Source organism: Ursus americanus, chromosome X, assembly GCF_024610735.1.
Source record: "Ursus americanus isolate L20-20 chromosome X, mUrsAme1.1.p, whole genome shotgun sequence".
Classification (NCBI taxonomy): domain Eukaryota; kingdom Metazoa; phylum Chordata; class Mammalia; order Carnivora; family Ursidae; genus Ursus; species Ursus americanus.
The window spans coordinates 29155223-29179275 of NC_142164.1; the positions used below are offsets into that span (position 1 = coordinate 29155223).

The window sequence follows — 24053 nt, forward strand, 5'->3', positions numbered from 1 at the left end:
AGATCCAGTGTATTAACTCAAATTCCGAACATATTTGGATTTAACCTGTTTTCACATGTACTTTTTAATTGTTTGGGGGGTTTTGTTTGGTTGGTCGGTTCTTGTTTTTGTTTGTGTTCTATAGCTCCATGAAATTTTATCCCATGTGTGAATGCATGGAACCATCGCCTCGATTAGGGTACAGGACTCTTCTCTCCATACGAAGAGACTCCTTGTTGTTATACAAACCATTTTCCTAAACAAGTGGCATAAAGGCGAAGAGCATGTGTATACTTCTACCTTTGTATAACAAATGGGAGACACAAGAACGTGTTTTTGTATTTAAATTTGCATAAACAATACGCTAGGTGATAAGTGGGCCTGTGTGGGGCAGGGTAGTTAAGCGATTCTTTTCATTGAATGTGTTATATTTGGGGATTTTTGAGCTATATCATTATGTTATCACTTCAAAGAATTAAAGATAGTAAATGAAAGCAAATAAATGGTATGGTTTCCAAGTAGCATTTCAACAGGTGTTCAGGCCGTAAGAGCAGATGACATATTGAGGCACCTGGCTGGCTCAGTCCGCAGCACATGCAAGTCTTGATCTCGGGGTCACGAGTTCAAGCCCCACATTGGGTGTAGAAGTTACAATAAACAAACAAACAAACAAGCAAGCAAGCTACAATTTGGATGAACGTCAACAAAATTATTGAAAAGAAAAAAAGAGCAGATGACATAGTGACTGGACCACATCAGTCAGAGCTGCTATAAGAAAAGTAGAGACATGGAGCGCCTGGGTGGCTCAGTTGGTTAAGCGTCTGCCTTCAGCTCAGGTCATGATCCCTGGGTCCTGGGATCGAGTCCCATGTCAGGCTCTCTGTTCAGTGGGGAGTCTGCTTCTCCCTCTCCCTCTGCCCTTCTCTCGGCTCATGCTCCCTCTGCCTCTCTCTCTCTCAAGTAAATAAATAAAATCTTAAAAAAGAAAAGTAGAGAGAAACAGTGTTCAGAATCAGTAGATTCAGAATTAGACACGGTGATATCATCTCCATGGGAACACCTGTCTGATTTCTTCCTTTACAGAGACAGTTCCCTTAACAGTCAACTAAATCACGTCTGTGAAACACTTAAACACTAGAGACTGTAGTACATGAAGCTTGTACACCTTTCCCTTAACAGCAAAACGTCATTGCCCCACCATCAGGATGGCACAATATAAATTATTAGTCTAAGCAGGAATACCACCTCCTTCCTTCCATAAACTCTGCCCAATATCATGAGGTCAGTGCAGATCACACAGCGCAGATGTTTTTAAGGTCATTATCAGATCAAAAGTTAGATTGCATAAAAAATCATGATAGATGATTTTGTTTTCTCACTTACATATACGGATGTCACCTGTGATGTTGATGGGTACAGATGGAGAAGTTACGCTTTTACAGATGTTATATGGTTCCATTTAAGGCTGGACATGAAACTATTTGAATTGACCACTACAATCTCCTTTTAATAAACATTTAAAAAATGGTTTTTCGTTGTGCCTGTGGTTGTTTCATGGTTGTGGTTGTTCCTGTTCTATTACTTCGATGTTTAAGCTTGTATTATGTGTTAGATACCATACAGAATGCATGAAAGCTGAAAGTTCAATCTCAGTTCTCAAAGAATCCTAACGGAAAACTTAAACATTATGGGTTGCACACAGAAAAGGGACTAGAAAGAAACAATACTTTTTGCTTTTCCTGTAACCCTCAGTGATCTACCTTTTATGAAGTATTAAGTGTTGAGCACAGTGATAGGTGCTTGAAATACATTATGTCTATAATTTTACAAGCTTCAGTTGTGTTCTAGTTTTTCCTAAGTGATAAAGATGCATTGGTGGTTTTTTTTTTTTTTTTTTTGGTCTTGTGTAATACTATTAAAGTAAGTAAAGAAAAACTTTGATCTTTTTCTTTTTCACGTTAATTTTTTTTTCTTTTTAAGTAGTCTCCGTGCCCAGCGTGGAGCCCAGCCCTGGGCCTGAACTCACGACCCTGAGACCTGAGCTGACACCAAGACTTGGACGCTTAAGGTACTGAGCCACCCAGGTACCCCTTCATCTTCATTTTTTAAGTAGTCTCTGTGCCCAATGTGGGGCTCAAACTCACAACTCCGAGATCAAGAGCCCAAGCTCTACCGACTGAGCCAGCCAGGTACCCCTCATTTTAATTTCTAAAACCTGTAGCAATCTACAATCCTCTGCATTTATATTATACACTGTGTTAGGAAGGAAGATTTTTTTCTCTATCCTGGAAGATCCTTCTGGCTGGTCTAAGAATGAAATTGACATCAGATAGTTTAACAGAAGAAAATGAAATTCAATTATGTACATACAGGGAAGCCACATACACATGAGCGATTCCAAAGAGAGGCAAAATGAGGTATATAAGTCATGGGGGACTAAGTAGAAAGGGGATAGGGGTCTGGGGTTTTCAAAGGAAGGAAGATGAGTCACAGAAAGAATGGAAAGAGTAAATGTTTGGTAAACAAAATGTTTGCTGGACTATCCAGAAACAACGAAACATACCTTGCAAGATTTCTCCCTTGTCTGCCATATCTAGTTCATATTATATTGATGTATGATAATAGCTCCCTTCCTCGAACAGTACCTCTATCTAACTTCTTTTAGGCAGTTAGCACGGAGGCAAAAAAGAAAAACTTATTAAGGCTTCTGTTTCTTAAAAATAACTACCTAAAATAACCCACATGCCAATGAGACACATGGCTGGGGGTGGGCATGGGGCAGAATTTGCTCCCCTGCGCCGCCAAACCTAGAACGGCAAAGAGAAAGTTCTTTTCCCTCCGCTACAGTACTCTGAGTCAAGACGACGTCCTTTTCCCCGTGGGCCACTGTGGCAGGTAAAGGAGCCTCCAAGGCAGAGATGGCGGGCTGAGGCCAGGATCCTGAGCACACTTGGAACGCTCACGTCAGTGGACAGCGAGCCTGCCCCTGCCGCTGGCACACTTGGGTCCGCCGTTGAAGACAACATCATTCTCGCCTCGCCCCAGAGGGATACCGAGATCCCCACCCCCCCCGCCGCCTTGGGCCAAGCTGGCTAGTGTTACTTGAAGTGACTAAAGGCAGAGAAGTTGACATTCCTGTCCCTCCCAGGAAGGAGGCGGCCATCCTCCGGAACAGGCGCCTCAAACCACCAGGCACGCTGGGCTGGCCCCCTGCCGCTTCTCTGCTGGCAGACACCTGGTGAGGACACTGCCCGGAAAGAAGGGAGAAGCTTCCAGTTCCGGGGGAGACAGATCAGAGAGGGTCCGCTGAGGAGGACTGCTGTGCTCCGGGGGAAGGCAGCGCGATCACCCTGACCTTGAGGAGGAAGACGTGCCCTCTGATTTGCTGGTAAGCACCCGCACAGTAGTAAAGACGGGAAAGGTAAGACGGTAGTGCCAGCGCGGGCCTGGCTGTTCCCCCCAATGCGCACGTGTACACACACACACAGACCCAGGCCCAGGCTTTCCTCGAGGACCTGATCCAGGAGCCAAGTGGAAAGGGGCTGCGGGGCTCCACGGGGGAATGTGCTGGGGAGGCAGCTCCACTCACCAGGGCTGGACTCCAACACCAGACCGCCATAGTAGGAGAGACAAAAAGCGGCCTCACGATTAGTGTGGGAGGGGGGACTTGTCCCCACAGGAGGCTTTACCCTGCTTCACGTGGCCTTTGGTGACCGGGACGTTCTGGTGCGGAGGGCTGCCCCACCGAAGGCAGGCCTCACGCCAACCCAGGCCGGCCCAATGCAGAGTGTCCGCCGAGGCCTCTCCCTTTCGGTCGCCTCACTTCCCCTCTCCCATCTTAGTATTTGGTCCTTCTGCTGCGGGAGCACGTGGGCGCAAAAAGCCAGTGTCTTGGAGCTCATTCTGGGGGGGACCCAGGTTTCCTGGAGGTCACATCTGCATCAGCATAGCCAAAGCACAAAGCGGCCGACTGAGGTAGAGGCTGACACTAGTTCCCTGTTTCCAGCCCTGGTTTTGTAAAACAGCTCTTCCCGTGTGTGCAAATAGACGGAGGGCTCCGTTCGTATTTTCTTTGGTGAAATACTGTATGAGCTCATATACATGGGGAACCTTCAAAGAAAAAAACAAAGCTCCTAGAAAAAATGGTGAGATTTATGGTTACCAGAGGGGGTGGGGATGGGGAATTGGATGAAGGTGGTCAGAAGGTACAAATTTGCCCTTAAAAAAAATAAGTACTAGGGCACTGGGGTGGCTTCAGCTCAGGTGATGATCCCAGGGTCCTGGGTTCAAGCCCCACATCGGGCTCCCGGCTCAGTGGGGAGTCGGCTTCTCCCTCTCCCTCTGCCGCTCCCCCTGCTTGGGCTCACTCTCTCTCAAATAAATAAATAAAATATTTTTTTTTAAAAAGTACTGGGGCACCTGGATGGCTCAGTCATTAAGCGTCGGCCTTCAGCTCAGGTCATAATCCCAGTGTCCTGGGATTGAGCCCCACATCAGGCTCCCTGCTCAGCAGGGAGTCTCCTTCTCCCTCTCCAATTCCCCCGTGCTTGTGTTCCCTCTCTTGCTGTCTCTCTCTGTCAAATAAGTAAAAATAAAATCTCTAAAAAAAGTAAGTACTGAGGTTATAATACACAACCTGCCTATAGGCCCCACTGCTGTAGGGTATTTATGGAAGCTGTAAGAGGGTCAATCCTAAGAGTTGTCACCACAAAGAAAAGAACATTTTCCTTTTTCTGTGTTTGTTTGTATCTCTAGGACACGATGATGGTAACTGAACTTACCGTGGTAATCATTTCACAGTAGGTGTGAGTCAGATGGTCATGCCGTACACCTCAAATGTATACAGGACTCTGCGTAACTCATGTCTTCATAAAACTGGGAAACATTTCTTTGAACATTCAAAGTGCTGTAGAGTTCGGAAATGGATGAGAACATTTTGTGTTTTTCCCCATTTGTGTCTTGTGGCTCCTTTTCCCTTCAGACCCCGACTGAGAGAGCACAGTGCAAGCCCGAGGAGGCCAACATCAACTCACCCAAACTTCAGGCTACCTGTTCCTCCGAGCTTGCTTTGCCTGCTCCACAAAGCAGAGAGGTGTGGGCCTGCCCAGCCCTGGCCACACCTGACTGAGCCCAGCCCCTGGTCTGGGGGCCTGCTTTCTTGGCTGCCTGTCTGGCCTCCCCAGCTCCACTCCTGCAGCCCCTTTCCGTCCCATAAATTACACTCTCCATGACTCAAAGCTAATAAACCCACCCGAGTTTTCTTTTTCTCTCTTTCTCATTCTCTTTTTAAAAGATTTATTTATTTATTGAGAAACAGGGAGAGAGAACATGCACATTTGCACAGGGATTTGAGCAGAGGGAGAGAGAGCAAATATGGAGCAGGCTCCCCGCTGATTGAGGAGCCCCATGTGGGGCTCCATCCCAGGACCCTGAGATCATGACCTGAGCCAAAATCAAGAGTTGGTCACTTAACTGACTGAGCCACCGAGGGGCCCCTTTCTTTTTTCTTTTTCTTTCTTTTTTTTTCTTTTTAAAGATTTTATTTATTTGACAGAGACATAGCGAGAGAGGGAACACAAGCAGGGGGAGTGGGAGAGGGAGAAGCAGGCTCCCCACTGAGCAGGGAGCCCGATGTGGGGCTCGATCCCAGGACTCTGGGATCATGACCTGAGCCGCTTAAGGGCTGAGCCACCCAGGTGGCCCCAGGCGGCCCTTTTCTTATCTTTTTTTTTGTTGTTGTTGTTATTTTCAAATTATTCTTTGCTACAATTCAGGCTTTTCTATGATCTCAGACAATCACCCCTTGATCTTATTGAGGCACAAATTAGCCGGCACTGACTGAGCCAATGGAAAGTCTTTCGAATTACCACGTGAAAGAATCCAGCCTGAGGTTAGTCATCCCCCCCACTAGTGACAATTTCCGTACAATGTCTTCATAATAGGACCACAAAAAGGAAGATCAAAATCTGAGGTGTTAGAAATGTCTCAATAGAAAACTTTGACTAATGCATTTGGTAGTTAAAGAATTTTGAATGTGTGTGATATCCCCGAGGCATAATTAATTCTCACCTAACATTTCCACCTTTGTGCGGTGGGTGGAACTTTGTTGGAAATTGTTTTTGTAGTCTGTTTCCTGTAGTCTTCAAGGTACTTTTCGCTGTCTTAAGAATTAAATTGACGTGAGATTAACAGGAGAATCGAAATTCCATATAGAGGGAGAACCCACATAAGCATGAGAGATTCCCAAGACAGTCAGGCAAAATGAGGTATAAATATCTTTCTGGACTAAGGAGGAGGAGTTAGGAGTCCGGGGGGCTTCAACGGGAAGCAGGACAATTCACAGGAAGAATAGAAGAGTAAATGTTTGGTAAACAAATCTTTATGGATCATAGAGAAACAACAGGACAAAGAGAATTGTAACAGACTTTGCTAACTTCCTCCCTATTGCCCCTAGTTCAGATTATAATGTAGTTGTCTATGGTGATCGCTCCCTTCCTGGATCTGGTCCTCTATCTAAATTCTTTTAGGCAGTTAGTGGGAAGGTCTTTTTTCCCCAGCCCCAAATTCCATATATTCTGTTCTATGTTTTTTTCCTAAAGTTTTTAAATTTTAATTTAAGTCCATGATGCATTTTGAGTTGATTGTTGCATAATATATGAGGTCTAGTTCAAGGTCAGTTTTTTTGCCTATGGATGTCCAATTGCTGCAGCATCATTTGTTTAAAAGTCTATCTTTCTGGGACACCTGGGTGGCTCAGTCGGTTAAGCAGCTGCCTTCAGCTCGGGGTCCTGGAATGGAGTCCCGTGTCGGGCTCCTTGCTCATCCGGGAGCCTGCTTCTCCCCCTGCTTGTGCTGGCTTTCTCTCTCTTTGACAATTAAATGGATAAAATCTTAAAAAAAAAAAAAAAAAAAAGGTCTGTCTTTCCTCTCTGGAATTGCTTTTGCAGCTTTGACAAAAATCATTTGAGCATATTTGTGTGGGACTGTGTTTGGGCTCTCAATTCTGTTCTATTGATCTATGTTTCTTTCCTCCTGCCAATGCCACACTTTCTAAATTTCATTCAGTTTATTCATAATAAAACTTAACATCTGGTAGAATAATTCCACCCCTTTTCATTTTTTCCCCCAAATTCTTTTAGCTCTGGGGTGCCTGGCTTGCTTAGTTGGTAGAACTGCGACTCTTGAAATCAGGGTCATGACTTCAAGCCACACGTTGGGTGTGGAGCCTACTTAAGAAAAAAAGTTCTTTTAGCTCTTCTAGGTCAATTGCTTTTCCATATAAATTTTAGAATGTGCTAGCCTGTGTCTGCAACAAACATTGCTGGGATTTTTATAGGACTTCCACTAAATATACAGATCAATTTAGGGGAATTTGGGGGTTACTATTTTACTTTCATTAGTCATTCATTCATTCATTCCCTGACCATTGTGGAAACTATGTGTTCGATAGTCTGGATTTTCTGTTATTTTCCCCTAAACATGTTATGGGTTGTCTTGGCAAGCAGTTATATTATGGACAGATTTTATCCTTTCTAGCACATGTCTGTTTCAATTTTCCTTTTGTTTCTAGGGAGACTCTCTTGGTCCACGTATGTACTCTTTCATCCTAAAATGCGACCTTTCTGTGGTTTCACATCTTTTAACCTTCCAGTTGTTGCTCTGCCCCTGCACTCTTTGGATTTTAACCCCACATATGTACAATTTTAGAGTCTTTCAGGAATTTGAGAGAAGTTTATATGCACATTTGAGAACTCCCCGTGGAACCTCCCTTTCCTAGTGTATTCTCTACATTCATAGGCAATCTAGCACCGCTGAACGCTGTCCTCTGCCTGCAAAGGCCATAGAGACTGCAGCTTCCGCTCACTTTCTGGGGCCACATGCCATGCAGCCTGGGGGTTATTTCAAGGCAACGAACCTGCTAGATGTGGGAGTGACCTATAATGTTTCCCTTCTTCCAATGGCCTGATCCCCTTCAATTTCTACCCTTTAGGTCACTCTCCAATGCCTGCAAACAGTTTTTCATTTTTGCCAGAATTTATCATTTTTTGGCACACAGGTTAGTTGGATATAACCTAGTCCACCATTATCCCCTTTGTTCTTTTATTCCTTGTTAATTTTAAATCATCAGATTTTTTAAGAAGTTGTCCTGTGGGAGGTATATTTTTATACATTTACCTAAAAAATTTTTTTTCTAATCACAGTTGTTCTGCTGAAAAATATTTTAAATCTCCAGTGGATAATCCTCCTTTCCTTCCCAAATTAAATTGATCAGACCACTTCAAAGGAAGAAAGGATCAAATGCTTTTTTTAAAAAAAAGATTTTATTTATTTATTTGACAAAGGGAGAGCACAAGTAGGCAGAACAGTAGGCAGAGGGAGAGGGAAAAGCAGGCTCCCCGCTGAGCAGGGAGCCCCACATGAGGCTTGATCCCAGGACCCTGTGATCACAACCTGAATCAAAGGCAGACACTTAACCAACTGAGCCACCCAGGCGTCCTAAGGATCAAATGCTTTATACTTTGATTGCTTAGACTTGAGAAATGTGAGCTTTCCCTCTGGTGGTCAAACTCTTTTGGCGGCTTGTAATGGATGTAAGCACAATAGCAGTATTTTTTACCTTTCTATTTCTAATAATTATTGCAGAATATCTAGATGGACAGGCTGGCAGAGAATCAGAAACACTGCATTATTACTCCAGTTCTTTTTCCTCCCTAAGATGCATTTTATTATTTTTTAAATTAATTTATTATTTTTAAAGATTTTATTTATTTATTTGAAAGAGAGAGAGCACAGAGGGAGAGGGAGAAGCAGACTCCCCATGGAGAAGGGAGCCCGATGATGCAGGGCTCAATCCCAGGACCCTGAGATCATGACCTGAGCCGAAGGCAGATGCTCAACCAACTGAGCCACCCAGGTGCCCCTTAATTTGTTTTTTTTAAGTAGGCTCCATGCCCAGCATGGAGCCCAAGGTGGGACTTGAATTCATGACCCTGAGATCCAGACCTGAGCTGAGATGAAGGGTCAGACACTTAACCAACTGAGCCACCCAGGTGCCCCTTAATTTGTTTTTTTTTAAGTAGGCTCCATTCCCAGCATGGAGCCCAAGGTGGGGCTTGAATTCATGACCCTGAGATCCAGACCTGAGCTGAGATGAGGAGTCAAACACTTAACCAACTGAGCCACCCAGGTGCCCCCTAAGAGGCATTTTAAAATAAAGCAAAGAAATGAAGAAAAATCCCTCATTGCCCTAGTTCTTATCTAAACTGTCCTAAATCTGCACTTGTAGAATCTTTCAACCCTCTGTCTTGTTTTTATGGTGTTTCTTTCTTGTATCATTGGACTTTATGTGCTGTTGAGGCAGACGTTTCTAAGCAGAGGTATAAGATGATTAGTTCCTTCCGCAGCACAGTATGTCACAGAAGTGACGATATTTTAGAAGAGTTTCAGGAATAACTAATAATTTTTCAAAGTTCTGAGTCAGGCATTGAAAGGAACATATTCTTTTTTTTTCCTCCAAACTTCCCAGTGTCCTTATTTCTCGGAGCTAATTGCTCTGTGCAAGCACTTAGGAAATCTACACAAAGAATACACATGTCTATGGCAGTCCTGTCGGCCTGGATGCAATTTCTTAAGGGACCTCTGCATACCTGAGCATTGTCTCCCCCTTTGAGCTCAAAGTCGGTGCTCAGGGAAACATGCAGAGAAGGACAGCCCCAGCCCCTCCCAAAAGGGGACATGTGGTGGAGGAGTGGCAGGCCCTGAAGAAGTCCGAAAGCAGACGCGCACGGCAGAGCTGTGTAGGATATGGTATGATTGTTGTTGTTGTTTTAAGATTTAATTTATGTATTTGACACAGAGAGAGACAGCCAGAGAGAGAGGGAACACAAGCAGGGGGAGTGGGAGAGGAAGAAGCAGGCTTTCAGCGGAGGAGCCTGATGTGGGGCTCGATCCCAGGGACCTGGGATCACACCCTGAGCCGAAGGCAGACGCTTAACGACTGAGCCACCCAGGCGCCCCAAGATACGGTATGATTGTTGAATCTGATCCAAGTCGTCTTGGATTTGGATCAAAATCAGAAGAAGAAGTGCTTTCACAGAAGAGCGTACCCGAGTGCTAGCAGTTTCTGGGTCAAGCCCGGCAGCGAACACAGGTGCTTCTTGAGCTGTAGGCAGGTCTGCCGCAGGGCCGGTCCGAAAGACTACTTCGGATGCCAGATCGTGGATGACCAAGTTCACTGCCACAACTGCTCCAAGCCAAAGTGCCCTTTGGCGGCCACCTGGAATCAGGTAACCGCTTACCCGTCTCGAAGCTCACTTCCCAATTCCATTTCCCCACAGGAACCTGCTTCTTGAGAACTTCATTTAAGGAGCTCATCAGGAGGGACGCCCGGGTGGCTCAGTCGGTGAAGCCTCTGCCTTTGGCTCAGGTCATGATCCCAGGGTCCCGGCATCGAGTCCCGCGTTGGGCTCCCTGCTCAGCAGAGAGCCTGCTTCTCCCTCTGCCTGTTGCTCCCCCTGCTTGCATGCTCTTTGACAAATAAATACATAAAATCTTTAAAAAGGGGGGGAGCTCACCAGGACATTCCCAGGTCTGGAGCCAGGCCTTGATCTATTCTCTTTCCGACAAGAATGTTGCTTGTGTCTCACTTTAGGGTTAAGCAGATTGAAACCCCCTCTTGCTGACCCTGAAATCAGCAGTCCTCAGCAGGGCAAGTGTTATTTTGTAATGCTGGCCATTTACCTTGTAAACCTGCTGAAGTCCCATCATCCTGGGGAATATTCCAGGCTTTCTTTTTGCGAGCTTGGTGTCTGCAGCCCACATCCTGTAGATGGGTTAATTTGGTTATTTATAGCATGTAAGCAAGGGACAGCCACACTTGGTTGGCTCTTGAAGTGAGAAGGTTTTACATAGTGAAGCACCTAAATTGGCCCAGAATCCAAAGGATTTCCTTGTGTGATAGCATCAGGGGCAGAACTGGAAGGGACGGCATCCAACCTGGTTGTGTGTTCTGCTTCCTTCCAGGTGGAAGAACTAGTGCAAGAGGAATCATTTGCATATTATGACCACGTTCTCCTCCAGTCCTCCTTGGACCCGATGGGAGTGTAGCGACTTGCTCCCGTCCAGGCGGCCAGCATGATGGAAGAGCCAAGCTCACCCTGGGAAAGGGTGTCCGCCACGGTTATGCCTTCTGTATTCTGTGCCGACCCACCTCCCTTCCAGTCCCTCCAGACAAGATGACCGTAGTATGCCAGGATGTGTGAACTTGACAAACCAGAAAAAGAAAGTCTCTTCATTCTAGTGCTTATTTCAACAGATGTTTAGGCTCTGGGCACCGTTCTAGGTTCTGGGAATAAACTGTCAAACAAAAGACACAAAAACCTCCGACTGCATGGAACTTGCCTCTACTGGTGGGGATGCAGGTGGTAAGCCAAGTAAATAAGGGTACGATGAGGTGCTAAGAGCAATTAAGAGCGAAAAAAATGGAGCAGGGACATGGTGTAAAATGTTTCCAGGAGAAGGGTAAGAGATGAAATTTTAGTGAGGGTGGGCAATTAAGAGCCCCTGGTGAATTTGTTTTGAGTGTAGGCCAGAAGAAAGTGAGAGAACAAGCCTTTACAGATATCTGGGGGGGTGGGGGGGGCAGGGCTTTCCAGGCAGAGGGAAGAGCTAGGCAATTTCTACCCCTGAGCATAGCATGGAGATCATGGGTAACAAACGAAGAACCCTATAAGCCACCTCGATGTTGCTTCCATGGCACAAATCTTTGCTCAGTCAATGAGCCCTTTAGCACAGGCCCCATGATCTAGGCTCAGAATCCTCCCCAACACAGCATGTATGAATTCGCCACTGCTGCCGTAGCAAATGACCACAAACTTTGTCAGTTAACACAAATTTCTCATCTCCCGGTTCTGTAGGCCAGCAGTCTAGGTAATAAATAGCTTTGCTGGATCCTGTTTACAGTGTGACAGAGCTGAAATCCTGGTGTGAGCAGGGCTGTCTTTCTTTCTGGAGGCTTGGGGGATGAATTCACTGCTAAGGTCATTCAGGTTTTTAGCTAAATTCGTTTCTTGTAGTTTGGGGATTGAGGACCTCCTTTACTGTTGTCTGTCAGCTGGAGGCAGTTTTTGCTTTTAGAAACCTTCTTCTCATGCTTTTTTTTGTTTTTTAAGATTTTTATTTATTTATTTGACAGAGATAGAGATAGCCAGCGAGAGAGGGAACACAAGCAGGGGGAGTGGGAGAGGAAGAAGCAGGCTCATAGTGGAGGAGCCTGATGTGGGGCTCGATCCCAGAACGCCGGGATCACGCCCAGAGCCGAAGGCAGACGCTTAACCGCTGTGCCACCCAGGCGCCCCTCTTCTCATGCTTTTTGTGTGGCCTTCCTTCCACAACAGCTGGTGGCGTCCCTCTCACAATCTGAATCTCCCCCACTGTTCCTTTTGCCACAAGTCTGTTGCCTGTAGTCAGGTGAAGTTCTCTGCTTTCTATTATAATTCTTTTTTTTTTTTTAAAGATTTTTATTTATTTGAGAGAGAGAGAGTGAAAGAGAGAGAAACAGAGAGCATAAGAAGGGGGAGGGTCAGAGGGAGAAGCAGACTCCTCGCTGAGCGGGGAGCCCGATGCAGGACTCAATCCTGAGACTCTGGGATCATGACCTCAGCTGAAGGCAGTCACTTAACCGACTGAGCCACCCAGGCACCCCAAACTCTCTGCTTTTAAGATGCTTGTGTGATTAGATTGGCCCCACCCAGCTAACCCAGGATAATCTCCCTATGTTAAGGTCCATAACCTTAATTATATCTGCCAAGTCCTTTTTTTTTTTTTTAAGATTTTATCTGTTTATTTGAGAGAGAGCACGAGCTGGAGTGGAGGGGCAAGGGGCAGTGGGAGAGGGACAGGCAATCTCAAGCAGACTCCCTGCTGAGCACAGAGGCCAATACAGGGCTCCATCCCAGGACCCCAAGATCACGACCTGAGCTGAAGTCAGACCCTTAACCATCTGAGCCACCCAGACGCCCCTGCCAAGTCCTTTTTTGGTATATAACGTAACATATTCACAGGATACAGGGATTTGGGCATGGACATCTCTGGTCAACTATTCCATCTACCCCAAGACACTCCAGAGAGTGGCACTAGCAGGCATAGGAAGAGGGGATGAAACTTGTTTGCCTTCCCTGATCCAGATAATGACAGGGAATTCAGGCCTTTCACATCCATACAGCTAGACTTTGGCTCAGCCCATTGCAACTTGTGTGTTAGCTTTCTTTCCTCTTTTTTAAAGATCTTATTTATTTATTTATTTATTTGTTTGTTTGACAGAGAGAGAGAGACAGCCAGCGAGAGAGGGAACACAAGCAGGGCAAGTGGGAGAGGAGGAAGCAGGCTTCCAACGGATCAGGGAGCCCGATGCGGGGCTGGATCCCAAGACCCTGGGATCACGCCCTGAGCTGAAGGCAGATGCTTAACGACTGAGCCATGCAGGCGCCCGTGTGTGTTAGTTTTCTATTGCCATGTTAACAAATTTCTACTTCCATATTAACAAATTACCAGAAACGTAGCTGCTTAAACCAACAGAAATTTATTATATCATAGTTTCTTTGTGTCAGGAGTATGGGCATAGCTTTGCTAGGTCCCCTATTCAGGGTCTCACAGCCTGTCATCAAGGTGTCAGTCAGGCCATGTTTTTATCTGGAGTCTTGACTAAGGAAGCATCTACTCCCAAACTCATTTGAGTTGTTGGCAGAATTCATTTCCTTGTGGTTTTAGGACTAACGTCCCTATTTGTTAGCTGCCTATCTGCCAAAGGCCACTCTCAGCTTCTAGAAGCTGCCTGAAATTCCTTGCTGTGGGGCCCTCACCATAGGCAATCTCACATCATTGTAGCTTACTTTCTCAGAGCCAGCGAGGGAAGTTTCTCTCTCCAGTCCGCTAACATATGTAGTCTTTTTTTTTTTTTTTAAGATTTTATTTATTTATTTGACAGAGATAGAGACAGCCAGCGAGAGAGGGAACACAGGCAGGGGGAGTGGGAGAGGAAGAAGCAGGCTCCCAGTGGAGGAGCCTGATGTGGGGCTCGATCCCAGAACTCCGGGATCACGCCCTGAGCCGAAGGCAGACGCTTAATGACTGAGCCACCCAGGCGCCCCGACACTAAATAAAATTTTTGTACCCAAAGTGTGTGAGGACTTCACTTTTCAAAGTGCTTTCATAACTGTTAATTTCACATTGGTTGTTCTGAACATCACACCCATTCAAAGTCAAATGGCTTACAAAACCAAACTGCGTGCACAAGTGTATACACACACACACACACACACACACACACACACACACACTTCTAATTTTGTTCTCAGACCTGCTTATCCTGGGATACAGCACCCCTGATGTGGGGCTCTGGAAATGTAGACATTTTTCTACTAACCTGAGTAGGTAAATCTTTTGGTGCATAAAAGAAGAATCTTAACATTTTCAATAGAGACAGAACGATGTTTGCTTTAAATTTTATTGCCCCTTGTGTTTGTGACTGAATTGAACCTAGTGATAAGTCCCTAATTACCTAACGGAGGAAATTCTCATTATATTTAATCATTTCATGACATGCTTCAGACCTTGTGATAGAGTGCAGGGCTTGCCGCCAGGTGTTGATTGGGATTTAAAAAAAAAAATCATGTACCATTTTAAATTGCACATCTCAAATATAAGCAATTTTCAATGTTAGCATGAACATGTAACTACTACATTCCACTTTCAGCATCCATGTTTGCTTTGTACCTATTGCTTATCGGAAGGTTTGCTAATTAATTATGTCAGTCAAGTGCCTGCCTTCCGCTCAGGTCATGATCCGGAGGTCCTGGGATCGAGGCCTGCATGGGGCTCTCTGTTCATGGGGAGTCTGCTTCTCCCTCTCACTCTCCCTCTGTTCTCTCTCTGTGTCTCTCAAATAAATAAATAAATCAGTCTTAAAAAAAAAATAAGGTTTGCTAATTATTTAGCTGAGGAACACTTGCTAATAAGTATTTTGTTTTACTAGCCACAGTAAATATTAAGCATGAAATAAAAGGTATTTATCATGCTTCCTGTCTATCTCAACCCTGCACGGGAAAAGGTAAGATTAGGTAATGGTTGTACTGGATCTCTTTGGAGAAGTGAGTTTCTCTTTGGTTTTATAGTCCTGATGTTTTTCATTTCTATCCTTCCCTCCAGAAATTTGATGGGTATAATCATGTGAGATGACAGGTACTAGCTATATGCAATACTTCTGCTGGATTTGCTTGGGTTCTCTGTCAAGAGTAAACCCTTAGAAGCTTTTTAGTGATCCTGCCTCTACCTGTTTTAACCAGTATAGTCTACCGACTTCCCCAGGCACAAGAGTAACTTTGTTGGGGTTATAATTTGCAGAACATAAATCTGGTGCTTAACTAAGTCCTCAAATTTATTTAGAAATCCCCTTAAATGTATTACAAGTATTAGCGACATTTTATATAATTTTCTTGAAAATGAATTTTATGATGGGACCGTATACCATGTCTGGAAATACTTATTTTTATATCCTTTTCCTCGTTTATTTTTATTGTCAAATCATTTCAAATACTCAGGAAAGGGGCGCCTGGGTGGCTTAGTTGTTAAGCATCTGCTTCGGCTCAGGGCGTGATCCCAGAGTCCTGGGATCGAGCCCCGCATCAGGCTCCTCAGCTGGGAGCCTGCTTCTTCCTCTCCCACTCCCCCTGCCTGTGTTCCCTCTCTCGCTGGCTGTCTCTCTCTCTCTGTCAAATGAATAAATAAAATCTTTTAAAGAAATAGGAAAAATGAAGGAATACTAGGATTATGACCCTGGCACATCCTTCACCTATATATATTTTTTTAATTAAATGTCGTATTTGTTTTCTGTCTCTCTGTCTCCTAAACCTTGTGAAAATAAGTTAATTGTCATGACAATTGTAACTCTAAATATTTCCATCAGACATCTCCTTCAAAAAGGAAATGTTCCTTCATAACCACAATGCTATTGCTACATCTAAAACAATTAACAATAATGTCATAATAGCATCATACACCTAATCTATATTCAAATTTCCCCAATTGTCCCAAATGTCTTTTATAGCTGTTTTTAGAATAAGTAGGTCATGCATCACATTTATGTTGTATTTAGATATTACATCTCTTCAGGTTCTTTTAATCTATGATACATCTATTTCCCACCTTTCTTATGACATTGGCTTTTTAAAAAGTTGTTTTGGGGCACCTGGGTGGCTCAGATGGTTAGGCGTCTGCCTTTGGCTCAGGTCATGATCGCGGGGTCCTGGGATGGAGTCCCGTGTCGGGCTCCTTGCTCAGGGTGGAGTCTGCTTCTCCCTCTGCCCTCTGCTGCTCCCCCTTCTTGCGCTCTCTTGCTCTCCCTGTCAAATAAATAGATAAATCTTAAAAAAAAAAAGTTGTCTTGTAGATTGTCCCACCTCCTGGATTACTCTGTTTTATTTTGGTGTCATTAAATTTGTTCCCATATTTCCTGTATTTCCCATCAGCTGCAGGGTAGATCTATCAACATAACTGAATCAGTTCAGGTGAAAAATTTTGACAGGAAGGGCTCCTGGGTGGCCCCATTGGTTGAGCGTCTGCCTTAGGCTCAGGTCATGATCCAGGGTCCTGGGATCAAGCCCCACATAGGGCTCCTCGCTCAGCGGGGAGCCTGCTTCTCCCTCTCCCTCTCCCTCTGCTGTTCCCCCTGCATCTGTGCTCTCTCTCTGTGTCAAATAAATAAATAAAATTTTAGAAAAGTTTGTTTTGACAAGACTACTTCATAAATGTTAATGTTGTTTTCCTCCTTTTTAAGCTGGCAGTTTCTTATATTTCTATATTTTTTATTTTTTGAAGATTAGAGACTGTGACAGTCAACAATGCCTAGCTAGAATTTATTAACGATAATGTAATTTTTTCCCAGGGTATCCATTTTTTAAAGAAATTAAGCATAGTTGACACACAATGCTATATTAGTTTCAGGTGTACAACATAGTGATTCCACAATTCTATACATTATGCAGTGCTCACCATGATAAGTGCAGTCACCATCTGAGCTGGTATTCTTTTATTTTTTCATTATTATTTTAAGATTTATTTATTTATGGGCACCTGGGTGGCTCAGGTGGGCAAGCATCTGCCTTCGGCTCTGGTCGTGATCTCTGGGTCCTGGGACTGAGCCCCGCATCGGGCTTCCTGCTCGGCAGGGAGTCTGCTTCTCCCTCTCCCTCTCCCTCTGCCCCTCCCCACCACTCACTCTCTCTCTCTCTCTCTCTCAAATAAAGGAGGGGCAGAGGGAGAGGGGGAGAGAATCTCAAGCAGACTCTGCACTGAGCACAGAGCCCGATGTGGGGCTGGATCTCACAACCTTGAGATCACGACCTGAGCCAAACCAAGAGTTGGATGCTCAAATGACAGCAAACCAGGCGCTCCTGAGCTGGTATTCTTTTAAAAAGAAATCTTTCTTTTTTATCCCTGGCCCTCTCACCTCTCTCTCTTCTTCCTTCTGACCCTCAGTCTTGTCTTTCCCTTTCTCTCTAATTATGGACTCGTGTGTTTTATAAGCCAGTGGATTATATTTTCATTATTTTTTATTCTTTAAGACTTTAAATTTTTATTTATTTATTGAGAGAGAGAGAGTGCAAGTGAGAGAAGGGGCAGAGGGAGAGGGAAAGAGAATCTCAAGCAAACTGCATGTTCAGCATGGAGTCCAACACCGGGCTCCATCTTACGACACGGAGATCATGACCTGAGCCAAAATCAAGAGTTGGAGGCTTAACCGACTGAGCCACCCAGGTGCCCCGATTATTTTTGATTCTTTATTTTGATTATTCTCTTTGATGGTCAAGTTGCCTCCCACATTTGCTAATAAAAGTTCCTTTAAACTACACGTGATCCCTTCTGGCGTGGCCTTATTGGTCTTTGAGCATGTACTTGTTTTCTGGAGCAAAGATTTCCTGAGCAGCTCTTTTACTTTTCCTGCTCCAGACCTAAGATCAGCCATTTTACCGAGGAACTCTGATTCCTTAACAAGAAATAGTATCTTGAAACCCAGATCTTGGCAGAAATAAATTATTTTAGAACATGCCAGTACTCATATATATATTTTTTTTAATTCTACACCCAACGTGGGGCTCAAGCTCACAACCTGGAGATCAAGAGTTGCATGCTCTTTGGACTTAGGCAGCCAGGTGCCCCAGGATTCCTGTTTTAGAGGTGTGTGTTGTGAAACCAAATCACACAGTGCCCCCTACAGCACCGCAGTTGTAACAGAATTATTCTTCGTGTACTCAAGCTTTTCACTTCCCTGGTCATGTATTATTATTTTTTTTTTAAAGATTTTATTTATTTATTTGACAGAGATTGAGACAGCCAGCGAGAGAGGGAACACAAGCAGGGGGAGTGGGAGAGGAAGAAGCAGGCTCCCAGTGGAGGAGCCTGATGTGGGGCTCGATCCCACAACGCCGGGATCACGCCCTGAGCCGAAGGCAGAGGCTTAACCGCTGTGCCACCCAGGAGCCCCTCCCTGGTCATGTATTCTAAATCTATGATTTTGAGTAGTTGAAATAAATAAAATACCTAATCCATGAGGCATGTGGCAGATCTTGAAGGTACTAGGTATCATTAATCCTGGTTTTTAAATTATAGTCAGCTTCCATTTTAAAGCTGATACCTGGACAAAATAGCTTAAGATAATCTTATAAGCTTTCTGTATGTAGCTTATTTTGGTAGGAATTATGATTTGGCCCATGTTACATCTCATCCTGGGACAGAGAAGTGAGGACAGGACAACATGTCTTGTTCTTTAAACGTCTTATCTATGTTACTGTAATTATTCCCAGCCTACAGATGACAAAACTGAGCGTTAGGGAGGGTAAGTGATTTGACCGAGTCCCTGTGCCTACAAGTGGCAGAGCTCAACCTTCACCTCATGTCTGCCTGACGTCAAGTCCCTGCTCTAAACTGCCATGCTGCGGTGACACTGGATAAATGAACAGGTGTGTATAGAGCCTCTGCGATATTACATCTTGGGGGACGGGGGCAATATAAGAGAGTTTGAGCCAAGGAGCCCTGCGATGAAGTACTGGAGTCCGGTGTGGGGGATAGCCTACATTTTAGGTAGTATAATAGGAAGCCGGTGTTTTGGCAACTTCAAAGTAATATTCTACAGAAGGAAAGTTCCAGAACCGACTGAGACAGGGGCGCCTGGGAGGCTCAGTCGTTAAGTGTCTGCGTTTGGCACGGGTTGTGATCTCAGGGTCTGGGGATCAGCCCGAGTCCAGCTCCCTGCTCAGTGGGGAGTCCGCTTCTCCCTCTGCCTCTGCCACTGCTCCTGCTTGTGCGCGCTCTCTCTGTCAAATAAATAAATAAAACCTTGAAAAAAAAGAACAGACTGAGGGGGCGCCTGGGTGGCACAGCGGTTGGGCGTCTGCCTTTGGCTCAGGGCGTGATCCCGGCGTTGTGGGATTGAGCCGCACATCAGGCTCCTCTGCTGGGAGCCTGCTTCTTCCTCTCCCACTCCCCCTGCTTGTGTTCCCTCTCTCACTGGCTGTCTCTCTGTTGAATAAATAAATAAAAACTCTTAAAAAAAAAACAGACTGAGACAATACAAAGAATAGGAAGAGAAATGAACACTTAATAGGGTTATGGTGGGTTTTAAAAAAACATTTTATTTATTTACTTGTCAGAGAGAGACAGAGAGAGAGCGCGCGCATGCGCACAAGCAGGCGGGGGGGCAGAGGCAGAGGGAGAAGCAGACTCCCCGCTGAGCAGGGAGCCCCATGCGGGACTCGATCCCGGGACCCTGGGATCATCACCTGAGCCAAAGGCGGACACTTCACCAACTGAGCCCCCCAGGCGCCCCAGGCTGCTGGGTGCTATGGTGCTTTGAGAGAATTTATCCTCTCCTAAATTGACTAACATCCCCGACCTGCCACTGTACCCACCGTGCACACCAGGGATCATTTGGGTGACGTTGCCCTCATTGTAATCTTTCCTGCTCGAGCCAGAGGAGTTGCTTGGATCGGAGAAGGGCTGTTCTGAATAACTTTCAGGCCAGCTTACTCACAGCAAAGCTGGATTCATTCAGTGCAGTGGAGTGGAGAAGAAACAAAGCTATGCCGAGGAGTCATCAGGAAAGGAGAGAAGGTAGGATTTCAGAGAAAGAAGTTAAAATGCTCTCTTTTGTCCAGGTGTAAAAAAATGCACCATGTGGTATGATCTTCCTGGTTGTTCTAAGGTACCTATGTTCTTGGCAGCATTTGGGAAGATTACGTTACAATGGAGTAACCCTGGCTGCTCAAGATATGGAAATCAAATGGTTTTCCCTCGGCTTTGGCGGGATACACAAAGTGTAAACTTGCCGAAGCTTAAAAGCACTGTTTTCTCACTCTTTCCATAAAGAAGGTATAAGAATGTGGTTTATATTTTCAGTCGGTCCTACTGCTTAAGACATTTTTGTACATATTCTGAGATAATATAAATTGAACAAATTATAAGCTTTAGAAATGGACCACAAAGAGAATATTAATTATTGTAACATACTCCAGACTCTAAAAGTCAAATACTCAATATTTATTTCTTCCTTCCAAGTCTTACTTAAGCAGCGGGGGTCTAGGGTTAAACTTACAGTCCCTTCAATCTTCGAGCAACACCACATTTCAAGGTATCGAATCAAAACTTTCTCTGTTGAGGGGGCACCTGGGTGGCTCAGTCAGTGAAGCGTCTGACTTGGGCTCAGGTCATGATCTCCAGGTCCTGGGATCAAGCCCCACATCGGGCTCCCTGCTCAGCTTGGAGTCCGCTTGCCCTTCTCCATCTGCCCTCCCCCACTTGTGCACATGTGAACATGCTCTCTCTCTCTCTCTCTCTCTCTCTCTCTCTCTCAAATAAATAAATAAATAAATAAAACTGTGTTAGAATTTTTTCTAATTTCTAAAAAAAAAAAAGAAACTATCTGTGTTAGAATCCTCTGGGAGTACTCTTTACAACCAGAATGGGAAGGTGGAAGTCTTATTAAAATTGTGCTATGAATTGTTTTATTCTTTTCTCTCAAGACCACATTCCATTGCCTCCATATGAATCACATTCCTTCCATTTTTAATTTCTGCCTCATTCTCCTGGAGACATGGTTTTACTCTGGCCGATTAGAAGGAGCAGGACATTTTGAGCTTCCGCTTTCATGGACTTTGTTTTCACAGGTTCACTTATATTGCTACTTTTAATACCAAGCATGCTTCGTGGGTCACCTGATATATATCAATAACGGAGCCCATCGATTTTGAGCCGAATATAGCATCTAGATAGATGTGTAGGCTCAGGAGAAGGTCACAGAAGCCCTGTCCCTTTTCCTGAGTGATCTAGTTTTCATTTCAAGGTGACTTTCGTTGGCTACTGCCCTATCACCCAGCTAGTCCTTTATCTGGTCCTACTTTCATTGAGTAAGGACAATTTTAATGAAAACTGTTTTGTGCTGAAATGAAAGAAACCTTAACATTTCCCATGCTGAACCAGAATGTTAAAATTTTTTTTAAGATTTATTTATTTATTTGAGAGAGAGAGAGAGAAGGGGGGGAAGCTTGCACTCAGGCGTAGGGGCAGAGGGAGAGGGGGAGAGAGAGACATTCAAGCAGACTCCCCACTGAGCCTAGAGTCAGATATGGGCTCCATCTCACAACCCTGAGATCATGACCTGAGCCAAATTCAAGAATCAGACGCTTCACTGACTAAGCCACCCAGGCAACCTTGAACCAGAATTTTTTAACAAACTGCCCTTTGGGGCTCCTGGGTGGCTCAGTCGGCAAAGCATCTGCCTTCGGCCCAGATCATGATCCCAGGGTCCTGGGATTGAGCCCCACATCAGGCTCCCTGCTCAGCAGGGAGTTTGCTTCTCCCTCTGCCCCTCTCCCCCACTCGTTCTCACTCTCTCTCTCACAAAAATAAATAAATAAAATCTTTTTTATAAAATAAATAAACTGCCCTTTATAACTCATTCCACCTCTCTTTTCTGGGTTAGTACATAGACATAGCACAATTCATATTTGCATTTAGTTCCAAACCTAACTTTATGTACTCCTTTTTTTTTTTTTTTAAGATTTCATTTATTTATTTGTCAGAGAGAGAGAGAGCACAAGCAGAGGGAGCAGCAGGCAGAGGGAGAAGCAGGCTCCCCACTGAGCAGGGACCCCGATGCAAGACTCGATCCTACAACCCTGGGATCATGACCTGAGCTGAAGGCAGATGCTTCACCGAGTGAGTCCCCCAGGAGCCTCTAACTTTATGTGCTTCTTAAGGCATTTTGTAATGTTTCATACGAACTGTGCTTATTGCCCTCTTGCCAGACTGGTCTTCCAGAGAGTTATTTTGGCTTCATAGCTAGATCCTTGCTTCTTGGTTTTTATTTCTTTTTAACCTTATGGCTTGCTGAATAGCTTGATGGCAAAGTAAAGAAATTTTTGCAATAGAGGGCTGAAGAATTCAGCTACCTTATGACTTTTTCCCTAACCGGTCGTAGAAAATTAAGGAACTGATGTATTATTTCAATGGTAAATAAGAATTTTTGGCTGAGTGTACTGCGGTTTCTACATTCTAGCTTCAACTATTCATCTGTAGTTATTCTAGTTTAATTAGTTGCCCAATGCTAGGTAATCTGTACCACTAAATCTAGGACCATAAGAGATAAGAATCAGGATTGTGAGAAATGGTTTTTCAAACAAATTTCCTGGTATCTTTAGCTATCCCTAGTAAACTAGTTACCGAGCTACAATAGCTATTTATAGTGCTAAATAAAGAAATAATGGCAAGAATAAATAAGTAATAGCAAGAATAAATGACCTGATGGATAAATAAATATAAATAAAATAGTAAGAATTGGGGTGCTTGGGTGGTGTAGTCGGTTGAGCAACTGACTCTTGGTTTCTTGTTTTTTTTAAACACTTTATTTATTCACTTATTTGAGAGAGAGAGAGAGAGAGAGTGAGAGCGAGAGAGAGCATGAGCAGGGTGAAGGGCAGAGGGAAAAGCAGGCTCCCTGCTGAGCAGGGTGCCCGATGTGGGACTTGATCCTGGGACTCCAAGACCATGACCCAAGCCAAAGGCAGACACTTAACCAGCTGAGCCAGCCAGGCGCCCCTGACTCTTGGTTTCTGCTCAGTCATGGCCTTGGGGTGGTGAGATCTAGCCCCAGTGGGCTCTGTGCTTGTTGTGGAGTCTGCTTGGGACTCTCCCTCTCTCTGCCCCTCCTGCTCATGCTCTCTCTCTCTCAAATCAATCAATCAATCTTTACAAAAAATAGTCAGAATTAGGGGCACCTGGGCGGCTCAGGCGTTGTCTGCCTTCAGCTCAGATCATGATCCTGGAGTCCCGGGATCGAGGCCCACATTGGGCTCCCTGCTCAGCAGGGATTCTGCTTCTCCCTCTGCCCCTCTCCCCGGCTCGTGTTCTCTCTCTCTCTCAAATAAATAACTCTTTAAAAAAATAAAATAGTAAGAATTAATACATGCTAGTGATACGAATGGTTTTTCAACTTCCTACTTCAATTATTCTTCTCAGCATATCTAGCTACCTCTTAGTAAATAGTTTCTACTATTCTCAATAGTACTAACTCAATATTATCAAAAGAAATAGACGTTGGATTTGAGAATAATGTCTTGATTAACTTCCTGGTCCCAAATATTTATTCTGGTTATAAATTTTTACTTAGCTCCATTTAACTAATGACCTAGGTGCCACTAGATGAGCATACTAGTCACTCATTTTTCCACTGGTAATAGGAATTTAAATTTGAATAAAATGTTTTTTAGGTTATTGGCTTCTACCAGTTTTTCTACTTATCTCCACTTATTTCTAGTTAACTAGTTCCTTTGATCACCTGGTTATCTGTAGAGGTAACTCATTATCCCAAAGAGAAATAAGAAGAGGTGAGTAGAACATGTTTTCAACTTGCTGGATTCAACTAATTATTTTAATTATCACAACCGTAGTTTACTCATCCCCCAGGTGTCATGAGTTGTCAAAGTACTAACGCATTATGCCAACAAGAAATATGATTAGAGTTGAGA

General features: G+C 44.4%; 1 protein-coding gene across 11 annotated transcripts in view; it reads left to right on the plus strand.

Annotated features, from left to right (window-relative positions):
* The window catches only part of LOC123803754 (NF-kappa-B-activating protein-like), a 39903-nt gene extending 19035 nt beyond the window's left edge, over positions 1–20868 (plus strand). For 4 of the 11 annotated variants that reach the window (XR_015723336.1, XR_015723341.1, XR_015723343.1 and 1 more), the window contains 4 exons: positions 1960–2047; positions 2827–3367; positions 10317–10405; positions 11002–20868. The gene's annotated coding sequence lies outside the window, so the exon portion shown is untranslated. The other 7 variants (XR_015723342.1, XR_015723346.1, XR_015723338.1 and 4 more) reach the window with 6 other exon arrangements.
* The last annotated feature ends 3185 nt before the right edge of the window (positions 20869–24053 follow it).